At 47.3% G+C, this 25,230-nt stretch overlaps 16 non-coding genes across 16 annotated transcripts; all 16 read right to left on the bottom strand.

Annotated features, from left to right (window-relative positions):
- Positions 1-281: 281 nt before the first annotated feature.
- TRNAV-CAC (transfer RNA valine (anticodon CAC)) lies at positions 282-356 on the bottom strand. Its single transcript has one exon. It is a non-coding gene; the product is annotated as a tRNA-Val (tRNA).
- Positions 357-776: 420 nt separating this feature from the next.
- Positions 777-848, bottom strand: TRNAP-UGG (transfer RNA proline (anticodon UGG)). The gene has a single exon. It is a non-coding gene; the product is annotated as a tRNA-Pro (tRNA).
- Positions 849-2,163: 1,315 nt separating this feature from the next.
- TRNAV-CAC (transfer RNA valine (anticodon CAC)) lies at positions 2,164-2,236 on the bottom strand. Its single transcript has one exon. It is a non-coding gene; the product is annotated as a tRNA-Val (tRNA).
- Positions 2,237-2,654: 418 nt separating this feature from the next.
- On the bottom strand, positions 2,655-2,726 carry TRNAP-UGG (transfer RNA proline (anticodon UGG)). Its single transcript has one exon. It is a non-coding gene; the product is annotated as a tRNA-Pro (tRNA).
- Positions 2,727-4,536: 1,810 nt separating this feature from the next.
- TRNAP-UGG (transfer RNA proline (anticodon UGG)) lies at positions 4,537-4,608 on the bottom strand. The gene has a single exon. It is a non-coding gene; the product is annotated as a tRNA-Pro (tRNA).
- Positions 4,609-11,509: 6,901 nt separating this feature from the next.
- Positions 11,510-11,582, bottom strand: TRNAV-CAC (transfer RNA valine (anticodon CAC)). The gene has a single exon. It is a non-coding gene; the product is annotated as a tRNA-Val (tRNA).
- A 420-nt stretch (positions 11,583-12,002) lies between these two features.
- On the bottom strand, positions 12,003-12,074 carry TRNAP-UGG (transfer RNA proline (anticodon UGG)). Its single transcript has one exon. It is a non-coding gene; the product is annotated as a tRNA-Pro (tRNA).
- Positions 12,075-13,389: 1,315 nt separating this feature from the next.
- Positions 13,390-13,462, bottom strand: TRNAV-CAC (transfer RNA valine (anticodon CAC)). The gene has a single exon. It is a non-coding gene; the product is annotated as a tRNA-Val (tRNA).
- Positions 13,463-13,882: 420 nt separating this feature from the next.
- Positions 13,883-13,954, bottom strand: TRNAP-UGG (transfer RNA proline (anticodon UGG)). The gene has a single exon. It is a non-coding gene; the product is annotated as a tRNA-Pro (tRNA).
- A 1,829-nt stretch (positions 13,955-15,783) lies between these two features.
- TRNAP-UGG (transfer RNA proline (anticodon UGG)) lies at positions 15,784-15,855 on the bottom strand. Its single transcript has one exon. It is a non-coding gene; the product is annotated as a tRNA-Pro (tRNA).
- Positions 15,856-17,644: 1,789 nt separating this feature from the next.
- On the bottom strand, positions 17,645-17,716 carry TRNAP-UGG (transfer RNA proline (anticodon UGG)). The gene has a single exon. It is a non-coding gene; the product is annotated as a tRNA-Pro (tRNA).
- Positions 17,717-19,516: 1,800 nt separating this feature from the next.
- Positions 19,517-19,588, bottom strand: TRNAP-UGG (transfer RNA proline (anticodon UGG)). The gene has a single exon. It is a non-coding gene; the product is annotated as a tRNA-Pro (tRNA).
- Positions 19,589-21,377: 1,789 nt separating this feature from the next.
- TRNAP-UGG (transfer RNA proline (anticodon UGG)) lies at positions 21,378-21,449 on the bottom strand. Its single transcript has one exon. It is a non-coding gene; the product is annotated as a tRNA-Pro (tRNA).
- Positions 21,450-22,768: 1,319 nt separating this feature from the next.
- Positions 22,769-22,841, bottom strand: TRNAV-CAC (transfer RNA valine (anticodon CAC)). Its single transcript has one exon. It is a non-coding gene; the product is annotated as a tRNA-Val (tRNA).
- Positions 22,842-24,649: 1,808 nt separating this feature from the next.
- TRNAV-CAC (transfer RNA valine (anticodon CAC)) lies at positions 24,650-24,722 on the bottom strand. The gene has a single exon. It is a non-coding gene; the product is annotated as a tRNA-Val (tRNA).
- A 420-nt stretch (positions 24,723-25,142) lies between these two features.
- TRNAP-UGG (transfer RNA proline (anticodon UGG)) lies at positions 25,143-25,214 on the bottom strand. Its single transcript has one exon. It is a non-coding gene; the product is annotated as a tRNA-Pro (tRNA).
- Between the last annotated feature and the right edge of the window lie 16 nt (positions 25,215-25,230).

Here is a 25,230-nt window from a genome sequence, read left to right as displayed (position 1 = left end):
GGAGCGGACCCAACTGTGATCCCAGAGACCCAAATACCCAGCAGTAGGGAAAATAAATCCTCTCTGTGCTCTGCAACATTACATACACAAAATGCAAGCGCGTGCATTTTTTTATTGGCCCCATATACAGAATACATGTGAGGATGCTTGCCTTCCCAGTGTATTTCTCAAGCTCTTGAGAGCATATGCTATTTCCATGGGAACGCAAATAAGTTCATACTTTACATTTGTGTGTGACAAAAGGGGAAAAAAACTATTTTGTGTAAAATCCCAGCAGAGAGTGTTTCTGCCCGGTCTCGAACCGGGGGGACCTTTCGCGTGTGAGGCGAACGTGATAACCACTACACTACAGAAACAGCTGCTTGCTCACCTTTGTAGGGACTGGGAGAACAGGTGCAAAGGGCAGTGCAAGTGGACCTGCTTAAAGACTAATCAAATGCCTTGCGCCTGAAGCTCACACAATCCAGCCTAAAACATACGTCCTATCAAGCATGCGCACATATACAAGTATGCCAGCTGAGGGCCTATGCAGCGTACAGAGGGAAGGACATATTTCCACTTTGAGATCGGACGGCCAAAACTCACAAGCAAATCAAGGAATGTTACTGAGAGCTAACAGAGAACACAAAGTGCTTGTCGCAAGGACATGGCACGCAAAGAGGTTCAGGAAGTGAATTGTTCATCGACTACTGCTTACCGAGAAAACCAGAGAGTCTGTCCAATGAAAATAACATTGAAAAAACATAAAAAAGGAGCTCAAGTTAACCACCTTGATTGGGCTCGTCCGGGATTTGAACCCGGGACCTCTCACACCCAAAGCGAGAATCATACCCCTAGACCAACGAGCCACGGTCCTTTGAGCATTTGACGGAATTGTCCTCAGCGTTTGCACCCCCCTTAGGATTCGAGGCCAAGAATGCCTATTCCTGAAGTTTGTTCCTGCCGCTGAAAGCCTTGTCGGTGTATGAGCCAAATGAATGCCCCAGTCGGCACGCTCTGACTGTCTTCACAGGTCTCCTCCTCATCCCGAAGGTTGGTGGCCCATTGACATCAGGGTGGAAGGTGCTTGCGATACACTGTTCCTTCCTTCCTTCCTTCCTTCCTTTATTCCTCTTATGCTGTTTATGTAATAAGAGGGGACGATACACAGAAGAGAGAAAGTGGCCCAACACACTAGACTAGCAGTCTTCTGATCAATCTGCAGCTGGCAAGGTGGGGGAGAGCCTTTATTTTGCACCTGCTGGGATCTGCATTGGCAGAAGCTCTGAGGGCTGGGCCTTTCCTTTTGCCTGTAAAAACAAAAAGCAGCCCTCCTCCCTCCAGCCCTGAGAGCATGGGCGTGACACTGGAAAAAGCAGCATCTCCCCTTTGGTAAAGATGACCATTGCACAGCTGCTCACTCAGAGCTCGATCGTGCTCGATCAGGCGAGATATATTTAGGTCACCAGCAAAGTCTGTTCTCTTTTCTTGCGTAGGGTGAGCATTCACAGAGCCCAGCTTCGTTGACAAGAGTGCAAAAGGTGTATACTAAAAGCTTTCTGCTTTACTTGAGCGCCATGGCCGTTATTATATTTTGGCTGCTCCAAGCAATCTCTGTCCAGCCGATGCAAATTTCCAGCTCAAATTTTCCCAGCACTCAAAAAGTCCCTCCTCCCGCCAGCTCTGCTTTCAGGAAGTTCAGCAGAAGCAGTCCAACTTCTGTTCCCACTTCAGAGGAAAAGCTTTCTCGGGCCAGAGAAAGCCAGGGAATCACTGTACCGGCAAGTGCATTTCTTACAACTGGTAATCCCTCAGAACACAGAAATGAAGAAGCTGTATATGAAAATGTATTATTTCTTTGGTACACTAACCTATGTAACTAATATGGACCATTTCAGAGGACGGAGCGGACCCAACTGTGATCCCAGAGACCCAAATACCCAGCAGTAGGGAAAATAAATCCTCTCTGTGCTCTGCAACATTACATACACAAAATGCAAGCGCGTGCATTTTTTTATTGGCCCCATATACAGAATACATGTGAGGATGCTTGCCTTCCCAGTGTATTTCTCAAGCTCTTGAGAGCATATGCTATTTCCATGGGAACGCAAATAAGTTCATACTTTACATTTGTGTGTGACAAAAGGGGAAAAAAACTATTTTGTGTAAAATGCCAGCAGAGAGTGTTTCTGCCCGGTCTCGAACCGGGGACCTTTCGCGTGTGAGGCGAACGTGATAACCACTACACTACAGAAACAGCTGCTTGCTCACCTTTGTAGGGACTGGGAGAACAGGTGCAAAGGGCAGTGCAAGTGGACCTGCTTAAAGACTAATCAAATGCCTTGCGCCTGAAGCTCACACAATCCAGCCTAAAACATACGTCCTATCAAGCATGCGCACATATACAAGTATGCCAGCTGAGGGCCTATGCAGCGTACAGAGGGAAGGACATATTTCCACTTTGAGATCGGACGGCCAAAACTCACAAGCAAATCAAGGAATGTTACTGAGAGCTAACAGAGAACACAAAGTGCTTGTCGCAAGGACATGGCACGCAAAGAGGTTCAGGAAGTGAATTGTTCATCGACTACTGCTTACCGAGAAAACCAGAGAGTCTGTCCAATGAAAATAACATTGAAAAAACAAAAAAAGAGCTCAAGTTAACCACCTTGATTGGGCTCGTCCGGGATTTGAACCCGGGACCTCTCGCACCCAAAGCGAGAATCATACCCCTAGACCAACGAGCCACGGTCCTTTGAGCATTTGACGGAATTGTCCTCAGCGTTTGCACCCCCCTTAGGATTCGAGGCCAAGAATGCCTATTCCTGAAGTTTGTTCCTGCCGCTGAAAGCCTTGTCGGTGTATGAGCCAAATGAATGCCCCAGTCGGCACGCTCTGACTGTCTTCACAGGTCTCCTCCTCATCCCGAAGGTTGGTGGCCCATTGACATCAGGGTGGAAGGTGCTTGCGATACACTGTTCCTTCCTTCCTTCCTTCCTTCCTTTATTCCTCTTATGCTGTTTATGTAATAAGAGGGGACGATACACAGAAGAGAGAAAGTGGCCCAACACACTAGACTAGCAGTCTTCTGATCAATCTGCAGCTGGCAAGGTGGGGGAGAGCCTTTATTTTGCACCTGCTGGGATCTGCATTGGCAGAAGCTCTGAGGGCTGGGCCTTTCCTTTTGCCTGTAAAAACAAAAAGCAGCCCTCCTCCCTCCAGCCCTGAGAGCATGGGCGTGACACTGGAAAAAGCAGCATCTCCCCTTTGGTAAAGATGACCATTGCACAGCTGCTCACTCAGAGCTCGATCGTGCTCGATCAGGCGAGATATATTTAGGTCACCAGCAAAGTCTGTTCTCTTTTCTTGCGTAGGGTGAGCATTCACAGAGCCCAGCTTCGTTGACAAGAGTGCAAAAGGTGTATACTAAAAGCTTTCTGCTTTACTTGAGCGCCATGGCCGTTATTATATTTTGGCTGCTCCAAGCAATCTCTGTCCAGCCGATGCAAATTTCCAGCTCAAATTTTCCCAGCACTCAAAAAGTCCCTCCTCCCGCCAGCTCTGCTTTCAGGAAGTTCAGCAGAAGCAGTCCAACTTCTGTTCCCACTTCAGAGGAAAAGCTTTCTCGGGCCAGAGAAAGCCAGGGAATCACTGTACCGGCAAGTGCATTTCTTACAACTGGTAATCCCTCAGAACACAGAAATGAAGAAGCTGTATATGAAAATGTATTATTTCTTTGGTACACTAACCTATGTAACTAATATGGACCATTTCAGAGGACGGAGCGGACCCAACTGTGATCCCAGAGACCCAAATACCCAGCAGTAGGGAAAATAAATCCTCTCTGTGCTCTGCAACATTACATACACAAAATGCAAGCGCGTGCATTTTTTTATTGGCCCCATATATAGAATACATGTGAGGATGCTTGCCTTCCCAGTGTATTTCTCAAGCTCTTGAGAGCATATGCTATTTCCATGGGAACGCAAATAAGTTCATACTTTACATTTGTGTGTGACAAAAGGGGAAAAAAACTATTTTGTGTAAAATGCCAGCAGAGAGTGTTTCTGCCCGGTCTCGAACCGGGGGGACCTTTCGCGTGTGAGGCAAACGTGATAACCACTACACTACAGAAACAGCTGCTTGCTCACCTTTGTAGGGACTGGGAGAACAGGTGCAAAGGGCAGTGCAAGTGGACCTGCTTAAAGACTAATCAAATGCCTTGCGCCTGAAGCTCACACAATCCAGCCTAAAACATACGTCCTATCAAGCATGCGCACATATACAAGTATGCCAGCTGAGGGCCTATGCAGCGTACAGAGGGAAGGACATATTTCCACTTTGAGATCGGACGGCCAAAACTCACAAGCAAATCAAGGAATGTTACTGAGAGCTAACAGAGAACACAAAGTGCTTGTCGCAAGGACATGGCACGCAAAGAGGTTCAGGAAGTGAATTGTTCATCGACTACTGCTTACCGAGAAAACCAGAGAGTCTGTCCAATGAAAATAACATTGAAAAAACAAAAAAAAGGAGCTCAAGTTAACCACCTTGATTGGGCTCGTCCGGGATTCGAACCCGGGACCTCTCGCACCCAAAGCGAGAATCATACCCCTAGACCAACGAGCCACGCTCCTTTGAGCATTTGACGGAATTGTCCTCAGCGTTTGCACCCCCCTTAGGATTCGAGGCCAAGAATGCCTATTCCTGAAGTTTGTTCCTGCCGCTGAAAGCCTTGTCGGTGTATGAGCCAAATGAATGCCCCAGTCGGCACGCTCTGACTGTCTTCACAGGTCTCCTCCTCATCCCGAAGGTTGGTGGCCCATTGACATCAGGGTGGAAGGTGCTTGCGATACACTGTTCCTTCCTTCCTTCCTTCCTTCCTTCCTTTATTCCTCTTATGCTGTTTATGTAATAAGAGGGGACGATACACAGAAGAGAGAAAGTGGCCCAACACACTAGACTAGCAGTCTTCTGATCAATCTGCAGCTGGCAAGGTGGGGGAGAGCCTTTATTTTGCACCTGCTGGGATCTGCATTGGCAGAAGCTCTGAGGGCTGGGCCTTTCCTTTTGCCTGTAAAAACAAAAAGCAGCCCTCCTCCCTCCAGCCCTGAGAGCATGTGCGTGACACTGGAAAAAGCAGCATCTCCCCTTTGGTAAAGATGACCATTGCACAGCTGCTCACTCAGAGCTCGATCGTGCTCGATCAGGCGAGATATATTTAGGTCACCAGCAAAGTCTGTTCTCTTTTCTTGCGTAGGGTGAGCATTCACAGAGCCCAGCTTCGTTGACAAGAGTGCAAAAGGTGTATACTAAAAGCTTTCTGCTTTACTTGAGCGCCATGGCCGTTATTATATTTTGGCTGCTCCAAGCAATCTCTGTCCAGCCGATGCAAATTTCCAGCTCAAATTTTCCCAGCACTCAAAAAGTCCCTCCTCCTGCCAGCTCTGCTTTCAGGAAGTTCAGCAGAAGCAGTCCAACTTCTGTTCCCACTTCAGAGGAAAAGCTTTCTCGGGCCAGAGAAAGCCAGGGAATCACTGTACCGGCAAGTGCATTTCTTACAACTGGTAATCCCTCAGAACACAGAAATGAAGAAGCTGTATATGAAAATGTATTATTTCTTTGGTACACTAACCTATGTAACTAATATGGACCATTTCAGAGGACGGAGCGGACCCAACTGTGATCCCAGAGACCCAAATACCCAGCAGTAGGGAAAATAAATCCTCTCTGTGCTCTGCAACATTACATACACAAAATGCAAGCGCGTGCATTTTTTTATTGGCCCCATATACAGAATACATGTGAGGATGCTTGCCTTCCCAGTGTATTTCTCAAGCTCTTGAGAGCATATGCTATTTCCATGGGAACGCAAATAAGTTCATACTTTACATTTGTGTGTGACAAAAGGGGAAAAAAACTATTTTGTGTAAAATGCCAGCAGAGAGTGTTTCTGCCCGGTCTCGAACCGGGGACCTTTATAACCACTACACTACAGAAACAGCTGCTTGCTCACCTTTGTAGGGACTGGGAGAACAGGTGCAAAGGGCAGTGCAAGTGGACCTGCTTAAAGACTAATCAAATGCCTTGCGCCTGAAGCTCACACAATCCAGCCTAAAACATACGTCCTATCAAGCATGCGCACATATACAAGTATGCCAGCTGAGGGCCTATGCAGCGTACAGAGGGAAGGACATATTTCCACTTTGAGATCGGACGGCCAAAACTCACAAGCAAATCAAGGAATGTTACTGAGAGCTAACAGAGAACACAAAGTGCTTGTCGCAAGGACATGGCACGCAAAGAGGTTCAGGAAGTGAATTGTTCATCGACTACTGCTTACCGAGAAAACCAGAGAGTCTGTCCAATGAAAATAACATTGAAAAAACAAAAAAAAGGAGCTCAAGTTAACCACCTTGATTGGGCTCGTCCGGGATTTGAACCCGGGACCTCTCGCACCCATAGCGAGAATCATACCCCTAGACCAACGAGCCACGGTCCTTTGAGCATTTGACGGAATTGTCCTCAGCGTTTGCACCCCCCTTAGGATTCGAGGCCAAGAATGCCTATTCCTGAAGTTTGTTCCTGCCGCTGAAAGCCTTGTCGGTGTATGAGCCAAATGAATGCCCCAGTCGGCACGCTCTGACTGTCTTCACAGGTCTCCTCCTCATCCCGAAGGTTGGTGGCCCATTGACATCAGGGTGGCAGGTGCTTGCGATACACTGTTCCTTCCTTCCTTCCTTCCTTCCTTTATTCCTCTTATGCTGTTTATGTAATAAGAGGGGACGATACACAGAAGAGAGAAAGTGGCCCAACACACTAGACTAGCAGTCTTCTGATCAATCTGCAGCTGGCAAGGTGGGGGAGAGCCTTTATTTTGCACCTGCTGGGATCTGCATTGGCAGAAGCTCTGAGGGCTGGGCCTTTCCTTTTGCCTGTAAAAACAAAAAGCAGCCCTCCTCCCTCCAGCCCTGAGAGCATGGGCGTGACACTGGAAGAAGCAGCATCTCCCCTTTGGTAAAGATGACCATTGCACAGCTGCTCACTCAGAGCTCGATCGTGCTCGATCAGGCGAGATATATTTAGGTCACCAGCAAAGTCTGTTCTCTTTTCTTGCGTAGGGTGAGCATTCACAGAGCCCAGCTTCGTTGACAAGAGTGCAAAAGGTGTATACTAAAAGCTTTCTGCTTTACTTGAGCGCCATGGCCGTTATTATATTTTGGCTGCTCCAAGCAATCTCTGTCCAGCCGATGCAAATTTCCAGCTCAAATTTTCCCAGCACTCAAAAAGTCCCTCCTCCCGCCAGCTCTGCTTTCAGGAAGTTCAGCAGAAGCAGTCCAACTTCTGTTCCCACTTCAGAGGAAAAGCTTTCTCGGGCCAGAGAAAGCCAGGGAATCACTGTACCGGCAAGTGCATTTCTTACAACTGGTAATCCCTCAGAACACAGAAATGAAGAAGCTGTATATGAAAATGTATTATTTCTTTGGTACACTAACCTATGTAACTAATATGGACCATTTCAGAGGACGGAGCGGACCCAACTGTGATCCCAGAGACCCAAATACCCAGCAGTAGGGAAAATAAATCCTCTCTGTGCTCTGCAACATTACATACACAAAATGCAAGCGCGTGCATTTTTTTATTGGCCCCATATACAGAATACATGTGAGGATGCTTGCCTTCCCAGTGTATTTCTCAAGCTCTTGAGAGCATATGCTATTTCCATGGGAACGCAAATAAGTTCATACTTTACATTTGTGTGTGACAAAAGGGGAAAAAAACTATTTTGTGTAAAATGCCAGCAGAGAGTGTTTCTGCCCGGTCTCGAACCGGGGACCTTTATAACCACTACACTACAGAAACAGCTGCTTGCTCACCTTTGTAGGGACTGGGAGAACAGGTGCAAAGGGCAGTGCAAGTGGACCTGCTTAAAGACTAATCAAATGCCTTGCGCCTGAAGCTCACACAATCCAGCCTAAAACATACGTCCTATCAAGCATGCGCACATATACAAGTATGCCAGCTGAGGGCCTATGCAGCGTACAGAGGGAAGGACATATTTCCACTTTGAGATCGGACGGCCAAAACTCACAAGCAAATCAAGGAATGTTACTGAGAGCTAACAGAGAACACAAAGTGCTTGTCGCAAGGACATGGCACGCAAAGAGGTTCAGGAAGTGAATTGTTCATCGACTACTGCTTACCGAGAAAACCAGAGAGTCTGTCCAATGAAAATAACATTGAAAAAACAAAAAAAAGGAGCTCAAGTTAACCACCTTGATTGGGCTCGTGAACCCGGGACCTCTCGCACCCAAAGCGAGAATCATACCCCTAGACCAACGAGCCACGGTCCTTTGAGCATTTGACGGAATTGTCCTCAGCGTTTGCACCCCCCTTAGGATTCGAGGCCAAGAATGCCTATTCCTGAAGTTTGTTCCTGCCGCTGAAAGCCTTGTCGGTGTATGAGCCAAATGAATGCCCCAGTCGGCACGCTCTGACTGTCTTCACAGGTCTCCTCCTCATCCCGAAGGTTGGTGGCCCATTGACATCAGGGTGGAAGGTGCTTGCGATACACTGTTCCTTCCTTCCTTCCTTCCTTCCTTTATTCCTCTTATGCTGTTTATGTAATAAGAGGGGACGATACACAGAAGAGAGAAAGTGGCCCAACACACTAGACTAGCAGTCTTCTGATCAATCTGCAGCTGGCAAGGTGGGGGAGAGCCTTTATTTTGCACCTGCTGGGATCTGCATTGGCAGAAGCTCTGAGGGCTGGGCCTTTCCTTTTGCCTGTAAAAACAAAAAGCAGCCCTCCTCCCTCCAGCCCTGAGAGCATGGGCGTGACACTGGAAAAAGCAGCATCTCCCCTTTGGTAAAGATGACCATTGCACAGCTGCTCACTCAGAGCTCGATCGTGCTCGATCAGGCGAAATATATTTAGGTCACCAGCAAAGTCTGTTCTCTTTTCTTGCGTAGGGTGAGCATTCACAGAGCCCTGCTTCGTTGACAAGAGTGCAAAAGGTGTATACTAAAAGCTTTCTGCTTTACTTGAGCGCCATGGCCGTTATTATATTTTGGCTGCTCCAAGCAATCTCTGTCCAGCCGATGCAAATTTCCAGCTCAAATTTTCCCAGCACTCAAAAAGTCCCTCCTCCCGCCAGCTCTGCTTTCAGGAAGTTCAGCAGAAGCAGTCCAACTTCTGTTCCCACTTCAGAGGAAAAGCTTTCTCGGGCCAGAGAAAGCCAGGGAATCACTGTACCGGCAAGTGCATTTCTTACAACTGGTAATCCCTCAGAACACAGAAATGAAGAAGCTGTATATGAAAATGTATTATTTCTTTGGTACACTAACCTATGTAACTAATATGGACCATTTCAGAGGACGGAGCGGACCCAACTGTGATCCCAGAGACCCAAATACCCAGCAGTAGGGAAAATAAATCCTCTCTGTGCTCTGCAACATTACATACACAAAATGCAAGCGCGTGCATTTTTTTATTGGCCCCATATACAGAATACATGTGAGGATGCTTGCCTTCCCAGTGTATTTCTCAAGCTCTTGAGAGCATATGCTATTTCCATGGGAACGCAAATAAGTTCATACTTTACATTTGTGTGTGACAAAAGGGGAAAAAAACTATTTTGTGTAAAATGCCAGCAGAGAGTGTTTCTGCCCGGTCTCGAACCGGGGACCTTTATAACCACTACACTACAGAAACAGCTGCTTGCTCACCTTTGTAGGGACTGGGAGAACAGGTGCAAAGGGCAGTGCAAGTGGACCTGCTTAAAGACTAATCAAATGCCTTGCGCCTGAAGCTCACACAATCCAGCCTAAAACATACGTCCTATCAAGCATGCGCACATATACAAGTATGCCAGCTGAGGGCCTATGCAGCGTACAGAGGGAAGGACATATTTCCACTTTGAGATCGGACGGCCAAAACTCACAAGCAAATCAAGGAATGTTACTGAGAGCTAACAGAGAACACAAAGTGCTTGTCGCAAGGACATGGCACGCAAAGAGGTTCAGGAAGTGAATTGTTCATCGACTACTGCTTACCGAGAAAACCAGAGAGTCTGTCCAATGAAAATAACATTGAAAAAACAAAAAAAAGGAGCTCAAGTTAACCACCTTGATTGGGCTCGTCCGGGATTTGAACCCGGGACCTCTCGCACCCAAAGCGAGAATCATACCCCTAGCCCAACGAGCCACGGTCCTTTGAGCATTTGACGGAATTGTCCTCAGCGTTTGCACCCCCCTTAGGATTCGAGGCCAAGAATGCCTATTCCTGAAGTTTGTTCCTGCCGCTGAAAGCCTTGTCGGTGTATGAGCCAAATGAATGCCTCAGTCGGCACGCTCTGACTGTCTTCACAGGTCTCCTCCTCATCCCGAAGGTTGGTGGCCCATTGACATCAGGGTGGAAGGTGCTTGCGATACACTGTTCCTTCCTTCCTTCCTTCCTTCCTTCCTTCCTTTATTCCTCTTATGCTGTTTATGTAATAAGAGGGGACGATACACAGAAGAGAGAAAGTGGCCCAACACACTAGACTAGCAGTCTTCTGATCAATCTGCAGCTGGCAAGGTGGGGGAGAGCCTTTATTTTGCACCTGCTGGGATCTGCATTGGCAGAAGCTCTGAGGGCTGGGCCTTTCCTTTTGCCTGTAAAAACAAAAAGCAGCCCTCCTCCCTCCAGCCCTGAGAGCATAGGCGTGACACTGGAAAAAGCAGCATCTCCCCTTTGGTAAAGATGACCATTGCACAGCTGCTCACTCAGAGCTCGATCGTGCTCGATCAGGCGAGATATATTTAGGTCACCAGCAAAGTCTGTTCTCTTTTCTTGCGTAGGGTGAGCATTCACAGAGCCCAGCTTCGTTGACAAGAGTGCAAAAGGTGTATACTAAAAGCTTTCTGCTTTACTTGAGCGCCATGGCCGTTATTATATTTTGGCTGCTCCAAGCAATCTCTGTCCAGCCGATGCAAATTTCCAGCTCAAATTTTCCCAGCACTCAAAAAGTCCCTCCTCCCGCCAGCTCTGCTTTCAGGAAGTTCAGCAGAAGCAGTCCAACTTCTGTTCCCACTTCAGAGGAAAAGCTTTCTCGGGCCAGAGAAAGCCAGGGAATCACTGTACCGGCAAGTGCATTTCTTACAACTGGTAATCCCTCAGAACACAGAAATGAAGAAGCTGTATATGAAAATGTATTATTTCTTTGGTACACTAACCTATGTAACTAATATGGACCATTTCAGAGGACGGAGCGGACCCAACTGTGATCCCAGAGACCCAAATACCCAGCAGTAGGGAAAATAAATCCTCTCTGTGCTCTGCAACATTACATACACAAAATGCAAGCGCGTGCATTTTTTTATTGGCCCCATATACAGAATACATGTGAGGATGCTTGCCTTCCCAGTGTATTTCTCAAGCTCTTGAGAGCATATGCTATTTCCATGGGAACGCAAATAAGTTCATACTTTACATTTGTGTGTGACAAAAGGGGAAAAAAACTATTTTGTGTAAAATGCCAGCAGAGAGTGTTTCTGCCCGGTCTCGAACCGGGGACCTTTCGCGTGTGAGGCGAACGTGATAACCACTACACTACAGAAACAGCTGCTTGCTCACCTTTGTAGGGACTGGGAGAACAGGTGCAAAGGGCAGTGCAAGTGGACCTGCTTAAAGACTAATCAAATGCCTTGCGCCTGAAGCTCACACAATCCAGCCTAAAACATACGTCCTATCAAGCATGCGCACATATACAAGTATGCCAGCTGAGGGCCTATGCAGCGTACAGAGGGAAGGACATATTTCCACTTTGAGATCGGACGGCCAAAACTCACAAGCAAATCAAGGAATGTTACTGAGAGCTAACAGAGAACACAAAGTGCTTGTCGCAAGGACATGGCACGCAAAGAGGTTCAGGAAGTGAATTGTTCATCGACTACTGCTTACCGAGAAAACCAGAGAGTCTGTCCAATGAAAATAACATTGAAAAAACAAAAAAAAGGAGCTCAAGTTAACCACCTTGATTGGGCTCGTCCGGGATTTGAACCCGGGACCTCTCGCACCCAAAGCGAGAATCATACCCCTAGACCAACGAGCCACGGTCCTTTGAGCATTTGACGGAATTGTCCTCAGCGTTTGCACCCCCCTTAGGATTCGAGGCCAAGAATGCCTATTCCTGAAGTTTGTTCCTGCCGCTGAAAGCCTTGTCGGTGTATGAGCCAAATGAATGCCCCAGTCGGCACGCTCTGACTGTCTTCACAGGTCTCCTCCTCATCCCGAAGGTTGGTGGCCCATTGACATCAGGGTGGAAGGTGCTTGCGATACACTGTTCCTTCCTTCCTTCCTTCCTTCCTTTATTCCTCTTATGCTGTTTATGTAATAAGAGGGGACGATACACAGAAGAGAGAAAGTGGCCCAACACACTAGACTAGCAGTCTTCTGATCAATCTGCAGCTGGCAAGGTGGGGGAGAGCCTTTATTTTGCACCTGCTGGGATCTGCATTGGCAGAAGCTCTGAGGGCTGGGCCTTTCCTTTTGCCTGTAAAAACAAAAAGCAGCCCTCCTCCCTCCAGCCCTGAGAGCATGGGCGTGACACTGGAAAAAGCAGCATCTCCCCTTTGGTAAAGATGACCATTGCACAGCTGCTCACTCAGAGCTCGATCGTGCTCGATCAGGCGAAATATATTTAGGTCACCAGCAAAGTCTGTTCTCTTTTCTTGCGTAGGGTGAGCATTCACAGAGCCCTGCTTCGTTGACAAGAGTGCAAAAGGTGTATACTAAAAGCTTTCTGCTTTACTTGAGCGCCATGGCCGTTATTATATTTTGGCTGCTCCAAGCAATCTCTGTCCAGCCGATGCAAATTTCCAGCTCAAATTTTCCCAGCACTCAAAAAGTCCCTCCTCCCGCCAGCTCTGCTTTCAGGAAGTTCAGCAGAAGCAGTCCAACTTCTGTTCCCACTTCAGAGGAAAAGCTTTCTCGGGCCAGAGAAAGCCAGGGAATCACTGTACCGGCAAGTGCATTTCTTACAACTGGTAATCCCTCAGAACACAGAAATGAAGAAGCTGTATATGAAAATGTATTATTTCTTTGGTACACTAACCTATGTAACTAATATGGACCATTTCAGAGGACGGAGCGGACCCAACTGTGATCCCAGAGACCCAAATACCCAGCAGTAGGGAAAATAAATCCTCTCTGTGCTCTGCAACATTACATACACAAAATGCAAGCGCGTGCATTTTTTTATTGGCCCCATATACAGAATACATGTGAGGATGCTTGCCTTCCCAGTGTATTTCTCAAGCTCTTGAGAGCATATGCTATTTCCATGGGAACGCAAATAAGTTCATACTTTACATTTGTGTGTGACAAAAGGGGAAAAAAACTATTTTGTGTAAAATGCCAGCAGAGAGTGTTTCTGCCCGGTCTCGAACCGGGGACCTTTCGTGTGTGAGGCGAACGTGATAACCACTACACTACAGAAACAGCTGCTTGCTCACCTTTGTAGGGACTGGGAGAACAGGTGCAAAGGGCAGTGCAAGTGGACCTGCTTAAAGACTAATCAAATGCCTTGCGCCTGAAGCTCACACAATCCAGCCTAAAACATACGTCCTATCAAGCATGCGCACATATACAAGTATGCCAGCTGAGGGCCTATGCAGCGTACAGAGGGAAGGACATATTTCCACTTTGAGATCGGACGGCCAAAACTCACAAGCAAATCAAGGAATGTTACTGAGAGCTAACAGAGAACACAAAGTGCTTGTCGCAAGGACATGGCACGCAAAGAGGTTCAGGAAGTGAATTGTTCATCGACTACTGCTTACCGAGAAAACCAGAGAGTCTGTCCAATGAAAATAACATTGAAAAAACAAAAAAAAGGAGCTCAAGTTAACCACCTTGATTGGGCTCGTCCGGGATTTGAACCCGGGACCTCTCGCACCCAAAGCGAGAATCATACCCCTAGACCAACGAGCCGCGGTCCTTTGAGCATTTGCCGGAATTGTCCTCAGCGTTTGCACCCCCCTTAGGATTCGAGGCCAAGAATGCCTATTCCTGAAGTTTGTTCCTGCCGCTGAAAGCCTTGTCGGTGTATGAGCCAAATGAATGCCCCAGTCGGCACGCTCTGACTGTCTTCACAGGTCTCCTCCTCATCCCGAAGGTTGGTGGCCCATTGACATCAGGGTGGAAGGTGCTTGCGATACACTGTTCCTTCCTTCCTTCCTTCCTTCCTTCCTTCCTTCCTTCCTTCCTTCCTTCCTTCCTTCCTTCCTTTATTCCTCTTATGCTGTTTATGTAATAAGAGGGGACGATACACAGAAGAGAGAAAGTGGCCCAACACACTAGACTAGCAGTCTTCTGATCAATCTGCAGCTGGCAAGGTGGGGGAGAGCCTTTATTTTGCACCTGCTGGGATCTGCATTGGCAGAAGCTCTGAGGGCTGGGCCTTTCCTTTTGCCTGTAAAAACAAAAAGCAGCCCTCCTCCCTCCAGCCCTGAGAGCATGGGCGTGACACTGGAAAAAGCAGCATCTCCCCTTTGGTAAAGATGACCATTGCACAGCTGCTCACTCAGAGCTCGATCGTGCTCGATCAGGCGAGATATATTTAGGTCACCAGCAAAGTCTGTTCTCTTTTCTTGCGTAGGGTGAGCATTCACAGAGCCCTGCTTCGTTGACAAGAGTGCAAAAGGTGTATACTAAAAGCTTTCTGCTTTACTTGAGCGCCATGGCCGTTATTATATTTTGGCTGCTCCAAGCAATCTCTGTCCAGCCGATGCAAATTTCCAGCTCAAATTTTCCCAGCACTCAAAAAGTCCCTCCTCCCGCCAGCTCTGCTTTCAGGAAGTTCAGCAGAAGCAGTCCAACTTCTGTTCCCACTTCAGAGGAAAAGCTTTCTCGGGCCAGAGAAAGCCAGGGAATCACTGTACCGGCAAGTGCATTTCTTACAACTGGTAATCCCTCAGAACACAGAAATGAAGAAGCTGTATATGAAAATGTATTATTTCTTTGGTACACTAACCTATGTAACTAATATGGACCATTTCAGAGGACGGAGCGGACCCAACTGTGATCCCAGAGACCCAAATACCCAGCAGTAGGGAAAATAAATCCTCTCTGTGCTCTGCAACATTACATACACAAAATGCAAGCGCGTGCATTTTTTTATTGGCCCCATATACAGAATACATGTGAGGATGCTTGCCTTCCCAGTGTATTTCTCAAGCTCTTGAGAGCATATGCTATTTCCATGGGAACGCAAATAAGTTCATACTTTACATTTGTGTGTGACAAAAGGGGAAAAAAACTATTTTGTGTAAAATGCCAGCAGAGAGTGTTTCTGCCCGGTCTCGAACCGGGGACCTTTATAACCACTACACTACAGAAACAGCTGCTTGCTCACCTTTGTAGGGACTGGGAGAACAGGTGCAAAGGGCAGTGCAAGTGGACCTGCTTAAAGACTAATCAAATGCCTTGCGCCTGAAGCTCACACAATCCAGCCTAAAACATACGTCCTATCAAGCATGCGCACATATACAAGTATGCCAGCTGAGGGCCTATGCAGCGTACAGAGGGAAGGACATATTTCCACTTTGAGATCGGACGGCCAAAACTCACAAGCAAATCAAGGAATGTTACTGAGAGCTAACAGAGAACACAAAGTGCTTGTCGCAAGGACATGGCACGCAAAGAGGTTCAGGAAGTGAATTGTTCATCGACTACTGCTTACCGAGAAAACCAGAGAGTCTGTCCAATGAAAATAACATTGAAAAAACAAAAAAAAGGAGCTCAAGTTAACCACCTTGATTGGGCTCGTCCGGGATTTGAACCCGGGACCTCTCGCACCCAAAGCGAGAATCATACCCCTAGACCAACGAGCCACGGTCCTTTGAGCATTTGACGGAATTGTCCTCAGCGTTTGCACCCCCCTTAGGATTCGAGGCCAAGAATGCCTATTCCTGAAGTTTGTTCCTGCCGCTGAAAGCCTTGTCGGTGTATGAGCCAAATGAATGCCTCAGTCGGCACGCTCTGACTGTCTTCACAGGTCTCCTCCTCATCCCGAAGGTTGGTGGCCCATTGACATCAGGGTGGAAGGTGCTTGCGATACACTGTTCCTTCCTTCCTTCCTTCCTTCCTTTATTCCTCTTATGCTGTTTATGTAATAAGAGGGGACGATACACAGAAGAGAGAAAGTGGCCCAACACACTAGACTAGCAGTCTTCTGATCAATCTGCAGCTGGCAAGGTGGGGGAGAGCCTTTATTTTGCACCTGCTGGGATCTGCATTGGCAGAAGCTCTGAGGGCTGGGCCTTTCCTTTTGCCTGTAAAAACAAAAAGCAGCCCTCCTCCCTCCAGCCCTGAGAGCATGGGCGTGACACTGGAAAAAGCAGCATCTCCCCTTTGGTAAAGATGACCATTGCACAGCTGCTCACTCAGAGCTCGATCGTGCTCGATCAGGCGAAATATATTTAGGTCACCAGCAAAGTCTGTTCTCTTTTCTTGCGTAGGGTGAGCATTCACAGAGCCCTGCTTCGTTGACAAGAGTGCAAAAGGTGTATACTAAAAGCTTTCTGCTTTACTTGAGCGCCATGGCCGTTATTATATTTTGGCTGCTCCAAGCAATCTCTGTCCAGCCGATGCAAATTTCCAGCTCAAATTTTCCCAGCACTCAAAAAGTCCCTCCTCCCGCCAGCTCTGCTTTCAGGAAGTTCAGCAGAAGCAGTCCAACTTCTGTTCCCACTTCAGAGGAAAAGCTTTCTCGGGCCAGAGAAAGCCAGGGAATCACTGTACCGGCAAGTGCATTTCTTACAACTGGTAATCCCTCAGAACACAGAAATGAAGAAGCTGTATATGAAAATGTATTATTTCTTTGGTACACTAACCTATGTAACTAATATGGACCATTTCAGAGGACGGAGCGGACCCAACTGTGATCCCAGAGACCCAAATACCCAGCAGTAGGGAAAATAAATCCTCTCTGTGCTCTGCAACATTACATACACAAAATGCAAGCGCGTGCATTTTTTTATTGGCCCCATATACAGAATACATGTGAGGATGCTTGCCTTCCCAGTGTATTTCTCAAGCTCTTGAGAGCATATGCTATTTCCATGGGAACGCAAATAAGTTCATACTTTACATTTGTGTGTGACAAAAGGGGAAAAAAACTATTTTGTGTAAAATGCCAGCAGAGAGTGTTTCTGCCCGGTCTCGAACCGGGGACCTTTATAACCACTACACTACAGAAACAGCTGCTTGCTCACCTTTGTAGGGACTGGGAGAACAGGTGCAAAGGGCAGTGCAAGTGGACCTGCTTAAAGACTAATCAAATGCCTTGCGCCTGAAGCTCACACAATCCAGCCTAAAACATACGTCCTATCAAGCATGCGCACATATACAAGTATGCCAGCTGAGGGCCTATGCAGCGTACAGAGGGAAGGACATATTTCCACTTTGAGATCGGACGGCCAAAACTCACAAGCAAATCAAGGAATGTTACTGAGAGCTAACAGAGAACACAAAGTGCTTGTCGCAAGGACATGGCACGCAAAGAGGTTCAGGAAGTGAATTGTTCATCGACTACTGCTTACCGAGAAAACCAGAGAGTCTGTCCAATGAAAATAACATTGAAAAAACAAAAAAAAGGAGCTCAAGTTAACCACCTTGATTGGGCTCGTCCGGGATTTGAACCCGGGACCTCTCGCACCCAAAGCGAGAATCATACCCCTAGACCAACGAGCCACGGTCCTTTGAGCATTTGACGGAATTGTCCTCAGCGTTTGCACCCCCCTTAGGATTCGAGGCCAAGAATGCCTATTCCTGAAGTTTGTTCCTGCCGCTGAAAGCCTTGTCGGTGTATGAGCCAAATGAATGCCTCAGTCGGCACGCTCTGACTGTCTTCACAGGTCTCCTCCTCATCCCGAAGGTTGGTGGCCCATTGACATCAGGGTGGAAGGTGCTTGCGATACACTGTTCCTTCCTTCCTTCCTTCCTTCCTTCCTTTATTCCTCTTATGCTGTTTATGTAATAAGAGGGGACGATACACAGAAGAGAGAAAGTGGCCCAACACACTAGACTAGCAGTCTTCTGATCAATCTGCAGCTGGCAAGGTGGGGGAGAGCCTTTATTTTGCACCTGCTGGGATCTGCATTGGCAGAAGCTCTGAGGGCTGGGCCTTTCCTTTTGCCTGTAAAAACAAAAAGCAGCCCTCCTCCCTCCAGCCCTGAGAGCATAGGCGTGACACTGGAAAAAGCAGCATCTCCCCTTTGGTAAAGATGACCATTGCACAGCTGCTCACTCAGAGCTCGATCGTGCTCGATCAGGCGAGATATATTTAGGTCACCAGCAAAGTCTGTTCTCTTTTCTTGCGTAGGGTGAGCATTCACAGAGCCCAGCTTCGTTGACAAGAGTGCAAAAGGTGTATACTAAAAGCTTTCTGCTTTACTTGAGCGCCATGGCCGTTATTATATTTTGGCTGCTCCAAGCAATCTCTGTCCAGCCGATGCAAATTTCCAGCTCAAATTTTCCCAGCACTCAAAAAGTCCCTCCTCCCGCCAGCTCTGCTTTCAGGAAGTTCAGCAGAAGCAGTCCAACTTCTGTTCCCACTTCAGAGGAAAAGCTTTCTCGGGCCAGAGAAAGCCAGGGAATCACTGTACCGGCAAGTGCATTTCTTACAACTGGTAATCCCTCAGAACACAGAAATGAAGAAGCTGTATATGAAAATGTATTATTTCTTTGGTACACTAACCTATGTAACTAATATGGACCATTTCAGAGGACGGAGCGGACCCAACTGTGATCCCAGAGACCCAAATACCCAGCAGTAGGGAAAATAAATCCTCTCTGTGCTCTGCAACATTACATACACAAAATGCAAGCGCGTGCATTTTTTTATTGGCCCCATATACAGAATACATGTGAGGATGCTTGCCTTCCCAGTGTATTTCTCAAGCTCTTGAGAGCATATGCTATTTCCATGGGAACGCAAATAAGTTCATACTTTACATTTGTGTGTGACAAAAGGGGAAAAAAACTATTTTGTGTAAAATGCCAGCAGAGAGTGTTTCTGCCCGGTCTCGAACCGGGGACCTTTAAACGTGATAACCACTACACTACAGAAACAGCTGCTTGCTCACCTTTGTAGGGACTGGGAGAACAGGTGCAAAGGGCAGTGCAAGTGGACCTGCTTAAAGACTAATCAAATGCCTTGCGCCTGAAGCTCACACAATCCAGCCTAAAACATACGTCCTATCAAGCATGCGCACATATACAAGTATGCCAGCTGAGGGCCTATGCAGCGTACAGAGGGAAGGACATATTTCCACTTTGAGATCGGACGGCCAAAACTCACAAGCAAATCAAGGAATGTTACTGAGAGCTAACAGAGAACACAAAGTGCTTGTCGCAAGGACATGGCACGCAAAGAGGTTCAGGAAGTGAATTGTTCATCGACTACTGCTTACCGAGAAAACCAGAGAGTCTGTCCAATGAAAATAACATTGAAAAAACAAAAAAAAGGAGCTCAAGTTAACCACCTTGATTGGGCTCGTCCGGGATTTGAACCCGGGACCTCTCGCACCCAAAGCGAGAATCATACCCCTAGACCAACGAGCCGCGGTCCTTTGAGCATTTGCCGGAATTGTCCTCAGCGTTTGCACCCCCCTTAGGATTCGAGGCCAAGAATGCCTATTCCTGAAGTTTGTTCCTGCCGCTGAAAGCCTTGTCGGTGTATGAGCCAAATGAATGCCCCAGTCGGCACGCTCTGACTGTCTTCACAGGTCTCCTCCTCATCCCGAAGGTTGGTGGCCCATTGACATCAGGGTGGAAGGTGCTTGCGATACACTGTTCCTTCCTTCCTTCCTTCCTTCCTTTATTCCTCTTATGCTGTTTATGTAATAAGAGGGGACGATACACAGAAGAGAGAAAGTGGCCCAACACACTAGACTAGCAGTCTTCTGATCAATCTGCAGCTGGCAAGGTGGGGGAGAGCCTTTATTTTGCACCTGCTGGGATCTGTATTGGCAGAAGCTCTGAGGGCTGGGCCTTTCCTTTTGCCTGTAAAAACAAAAAGCAGCCCTCCTCCCTCCAGCCCTGAGAGCATGGGCGTGACACTGGAAAAAGCAGCATCTCCCCTTTGGTAAAGATGACCATTGCACAGCTGCTCACTCAGAGCTCGATCGTGCTCGATCAGGCGAGATATATTTAGGTCACCAGCAAAGTCTGTTCTCTTTTCTTGCGTAGGGTGAGCATTCACAGAGCCCTGCTTCGTTGACAAGAGTGCAAAAGGTGTATACTAAAAGCTTTCTGCTTTACTTGAGCGCCATGGCCGTTATTATATTTTGGCTGCTCCAAGCAATCTCTGTCCAGCCGATGCAAATTTCCAGCTCAAATTTTCCCAGCACTCAAAAAGTCCCTCCTCCCGCCAGCTCTGCTTTCAGGAAGTTCAGCAGAAGCAGTCCAACTTCTGTTCCCACTTCAGAGGAAAAGCTTTCTCGGGCCAGAGAAAGCCAGGGAATCACTGTACCGGCAAGTGCATTTCTTACAACTGGTAATCCCTCAGAACACAGAAATGAAGAAGCTGTATATGAAAATGTATTATTTCTTTGGTACACTAACCTATGTAACTAATATGGACCATTTCAGAGGACGGAGCGGACCCAACTGTGATCCCAGAGACCCAAATACCCAGCAGTAGGGAAAATAAATCCTCTCTGTGCTCTGCAACATTACATACACAAAATGCAAGCGCGTGCATTTTTTTATTGGCCCCATATACAGAATACATGTGAGGATGCTTGCCTTCCCAGTGTATTTCTCAAGCTCTTGAGAGCATATGCTATTTCCATGGGAACGCAAATAAGTTCATACTTTACATTTGTGTGTGACAAAAGGGGAAAAAAACTATTTTGTGTAAAATGCCAGCAGAGAGTGTTTCTGCCCGGTCTCGAACCGGGGACCTTTATAACCACTACACTACAGAAACAGCTGCTTGCTCACCTTTGTAGGGACTGGGAGAACAGGTGCAAAGGGCAGTGCAAGTGGACCTGCTTAAAGACTAATCAAATGCCTTGCGCCTGAAGCTCACACAATCCAGCCTAAAACATACGTCCTATCAAGCATGCGCACATATACAAGTATGCCAGCTGAGGGCCTATGCAGCGTACAGAGGGAAGGACATATTTCCACTTTGAGATCGGACGGCCAAAACTCACAAGCAAATCAAGGAATGTTACTGAGAGCTAACAGAGAACACAAAGTGCTTGTCGCAAGGACATGGCACGCAAAGAGGTTCAGGAAGTGAATTGTTCATCGACTACTGCTTACCGAGAAAACCAGAGAGTCTGTCCAATGAAAATAACATTGAAAAAACAAAAAAAAGGAGCTCAAGTTAACCACCTTGATTGGGCTCGTCCGGGATTTGAACCCGGGACCTCTCGCACCCAAAGCGAGAATCATACCCCTAGACCAACGAGCCACGGTCCTTCGAGCATTTGACGGAATTGTCCTCAGCGTTTGCACCCCCCTTAGGATTCGAGGCCAAGAATGCCTATTCCTGAAGTTTGTTCCTGCCGCTGAAAGCCTTGTCGGTGTATGAGCCAAATGAATGCCTCAGTCGGCACGCTCTGACTGTCTTCACAGGTCTCCTCCTCATCCCGAAGGTTGGTGGCCCATTGACATCAGGGTGGAAGGTGCTTGCGATACACTGTTCCTTCCTTCCTTCCTTCCTTCCTTCCTTTATTCCTCTTATGCTGTTTATGTAATAAGAGGGGACGATACACAGAAGAGAGAAAGTGGCCCAACACACTAGACTAGCAGTCTTCTGATCAATCTGCAGCTGGCAAGGTGGGGGAGAGCCTTTATTTTGCACCTGCTGGGATCTGCATTGGCAGAAGCTCTGAGGGCTGGGCCTTTCCTTTTGCCTGTAAAAACAAAAAGCAGCCCTCCTCCCTCCAGCCCTGAGAGCATGGGCGTGACACTGGAAAAAGCAGCATCTCCCCTTTGGTAAAGATGACCATTGCACAGCTGCTCACTCAGAGCTCGATCGTGCTCGATCAGGCGAGATATATTTAGGTCACCAGCAAAGTCTGTTCTCTTTTCTTGCGTAGGGTGAGCATTCACAGAGCCCAGCTTCGTTGACAAGAGTGCAAAAGGTGTATACTAAAAGCTTTCTGCTTTACTTGAGCGCCATGGCCGTTATTATATTTTGGCTGCTCCAAGCAATCTCTGTCCAGCCGATGCAAATTTCCAGCTCAAATTTTCCCAGCACTCAAAAAGTCCCTCCTCCCGCCAGCTCTGCTTTCAGGAAGTTCAGCAGAAGCAGTCCAACTTCTGTTCCCACTTCAGAGGAAAAGCTTTCTCGGGCCAGAGAAAGCCAGGGAATCACTGTACCGGCAAGTGCATTTCTTACAACTGGTAATCCCTCAGAACACAGAAATGAAGAAGCTGTATATGAAAATGTATTATTTCTTTGGTACACTAACCTATGTAACTAATATGGACCATTTCAGAGGACGGAGCGGACCCAACTGTGATCCCAGAGACCCAAATACCCAGCAGTAGGGAAAATAAATCCTCTCTGTGCTCTGCAACATTACATACACAAAATGCAAGCGTGTGCATTTTTTTATTGGCCCCATATACAGAATACATGTGAGGATGCTTGCCTTCCCAGTGTATTTCTCAAGCTCTTGAGAGCATATGCTATTTCCATGGGAACGCAAATAAGTTCATACTTTACATTTGTGTGTGACAAAAGGGGAAAAAAACTATTTTGTGTAAAATGCCAGCAGAGAGTGTTTCTGCCCGGTCTCGAACCGGGGACCTTTCGCGTGTGAGGCGAACGTGATAACCACTACACTACAGAAACAGCTGCTTGCTCACCTTTGTAGGGACTGGGAGAACAGGTGCAAAGGGCAGTGCAAGTGGACCTGCTTAAAGACTAATCAAATGCCTTGCGCCTGAAGCTCACACAATCCAGCCTAAAACATACGTCCTATCAAGCATGCGCACATATACAAGTATGCCAGCTGAGGGCCTATGCAGCGTACAGAGGGAAGGACATATTTCCACTTTGAGATCGGACGGCCAAAACTCACAAGCAAATCAAGGAATGTTACTGAGAGCTAACAGAGAACACAAAGTGCTTGTCGCAAGGACATGGCACGCAAAGAGGTTCAGGAAGTGAATTGTTCATCGACTACTGCTTACCGAGAAAACCAGAGAGTCTGTCCAATGAAAATAACATTGAAAAAACAAAAAAAAGGAGCTCAAGTTAACCACCTTGATTGGGCTCGTCCATTTGAACCCGGGACCTCTCGCACCCAAAGCGAGAATCATACCCCTAGACCAACGAGCCACGGTCCTTTGAGCATTTGACGGAATTGTCCTCAGCGTTTGCACCCCCCTTAGGATTCGAGGCCAAGAATGCCTATTCCTGAAGTTTGTTCCTGCCGCTGAAAGCCTTGTCGGTGTATGAGCCAAATGAATGCCCCAGTCGGCACGCTCTGACTGTCTTCACAGGTCTCCTCCTCATCCCGAAGGTTGGTGGCCCATTGACATCAGGGTGGAAGGTGCTTGCGATACACTGTTCCTTCCTTCCTTCCTTCCTTCCTTCCTTTATTCCTCTTATGCTGTTTATGTAATAAGAGGGGACGATACACAGAAGAGAGAAAGTGGCCCAACACACTAGACTAGCAGTCTTCTGATCAATCTGCAGCTGGCAAGGTGGGGGAGAGCCTTTATTTTGCACCTGCTGGGATCTGCATTGGCAGAAGCTCTGAGGGCTGGGCCTTTCCTTTTGCCTGTAAAAACAAAAAGCAGCCCTCCTCCCTCCAGCCCTGAGAGCATGGGCGTGACACTGGAAAAAGCAGCATCTCCCCTTTGGTAAAGATGACCATTGCACAGCTGCTCACTCAGAGCTCGATCGTGCTCGATCAGGCGAGATATATTTAGGTCACCAGCAAAGTCTGTTCTCTTTTCTTGCGTAGGGTGAGCATTCACAGAGCCCAGCTTCGTTGACAAGAGTGCAAAAGGTGTATACTAAAAGCTTTCTGCTTTACTTGAGCGCCATGGCCGTTATTATATTTTGGCTGCTCCAAGCAATCTCTGTCCAGCCGATGCAAATTTCCAGCTCAAATTTTCCCAGCACTCAAAAAGTCCCTCCTCCCGCCAGCTCTGCTTTCAGGAAGTTCAGCAGAAGCAGTCCAACTTCTGTTCCCACTTCAGAGGAAAAGCTTTCTCGGGCCAGAGAAAGCCAGGGAATCACTGTACCGGCAAGTGCATTTCTTACAACTGGTAATCCCTCAGAACACAGAAATGAAGAAGCTGTATATGAAAATGTATTATTTCTTTGGTACACTAACCTATGTAACTAATATGGACCATTTCAGAGGACGGAGCGGACCCAACTGTGATCCCAGAGACCCAAATACCCAGCAGTAGGGAAAATAAATCCTCTCTGTGCTCTGCAACATTACATACACAAAATGCAAGCGCGTGCATTTTTTTATTGGCCCCATATACAGAATACATGTGAGGATGCTTGCCTTCCCAGTGTATTTCTCAAGCTCTTGAGAGCATATGCTATTTCCATGGGAACGCAAATAAGTTCATACTTTACATTTGTGTGTGACAAAAGGGGAAAAAAACTATTTTGTGTAAAATGCCAGCAGAGAGTGTTTCTGCCCGGTCTCGAACCGGGGACCTTTCGCGTGTGAGGCGAACGTGATAACCACTACACTACAGAAACAGCTGCTTGCTCACCTTTGTAGGGACTGGGAGAACAGGTGCAAAGGGCAGTGCAAGTGGACCTGCTTAAAGACTAATCAAATGCCTTGCGCCTGAAGCTCACACAATCCAGCCTAAAACATACGTCCTATCAAGCATGCGCACATATACAAGTATGCCAGCTGAGGGCCTATGCAGCGTACAGAGGGAAGGACATATTTCCACTTTGAGATCGGACGGCCAAAACTCACAAGCAAATCAAGGAATGTTACTGAGAGCTAACAGAGAACACAAAGTGCTTGTCGCAAGGACATGGCACGCAAAGAGGTTCAGGAAGTGAATTGTTCATCGACTACTGCTTACCGAGAAAACCAGAGAGTCTGTCCAATGAAAATAACATTGAAAAAACAAAAAAAAGGAGCTCAAGTTAACCACCTTGCTTGGGCTCGTACGGGATTTGAACCCGGGACCTCTCGCACCCAAAGCGAGAATCATACCCCTAGACCAACGAGCCACGGTCCTTTGAGCAT

The sequence above is a fragment of the Ambystoma mexicanum genome, chromosome 2q (genome assembly GCF_040938575.1).
Source record: "Ambystoma mexicanum isolate Mex_15411 chromosome 2q, UKY_AmexF1_1, whole genome shotgun sequence".
NCBI classification, from domain to species: domain Eukaryota; kingdom Metazoa; phylum Chordata; class Amphibia; order Caudata; family Ambystomatidae; genus Ambystoma; species Ambystoma mexicanum.
Note: the sequence above shows the minus strand (reverse complement) of the source record. Positions and strands in the feature narration are given on the sequence as shown.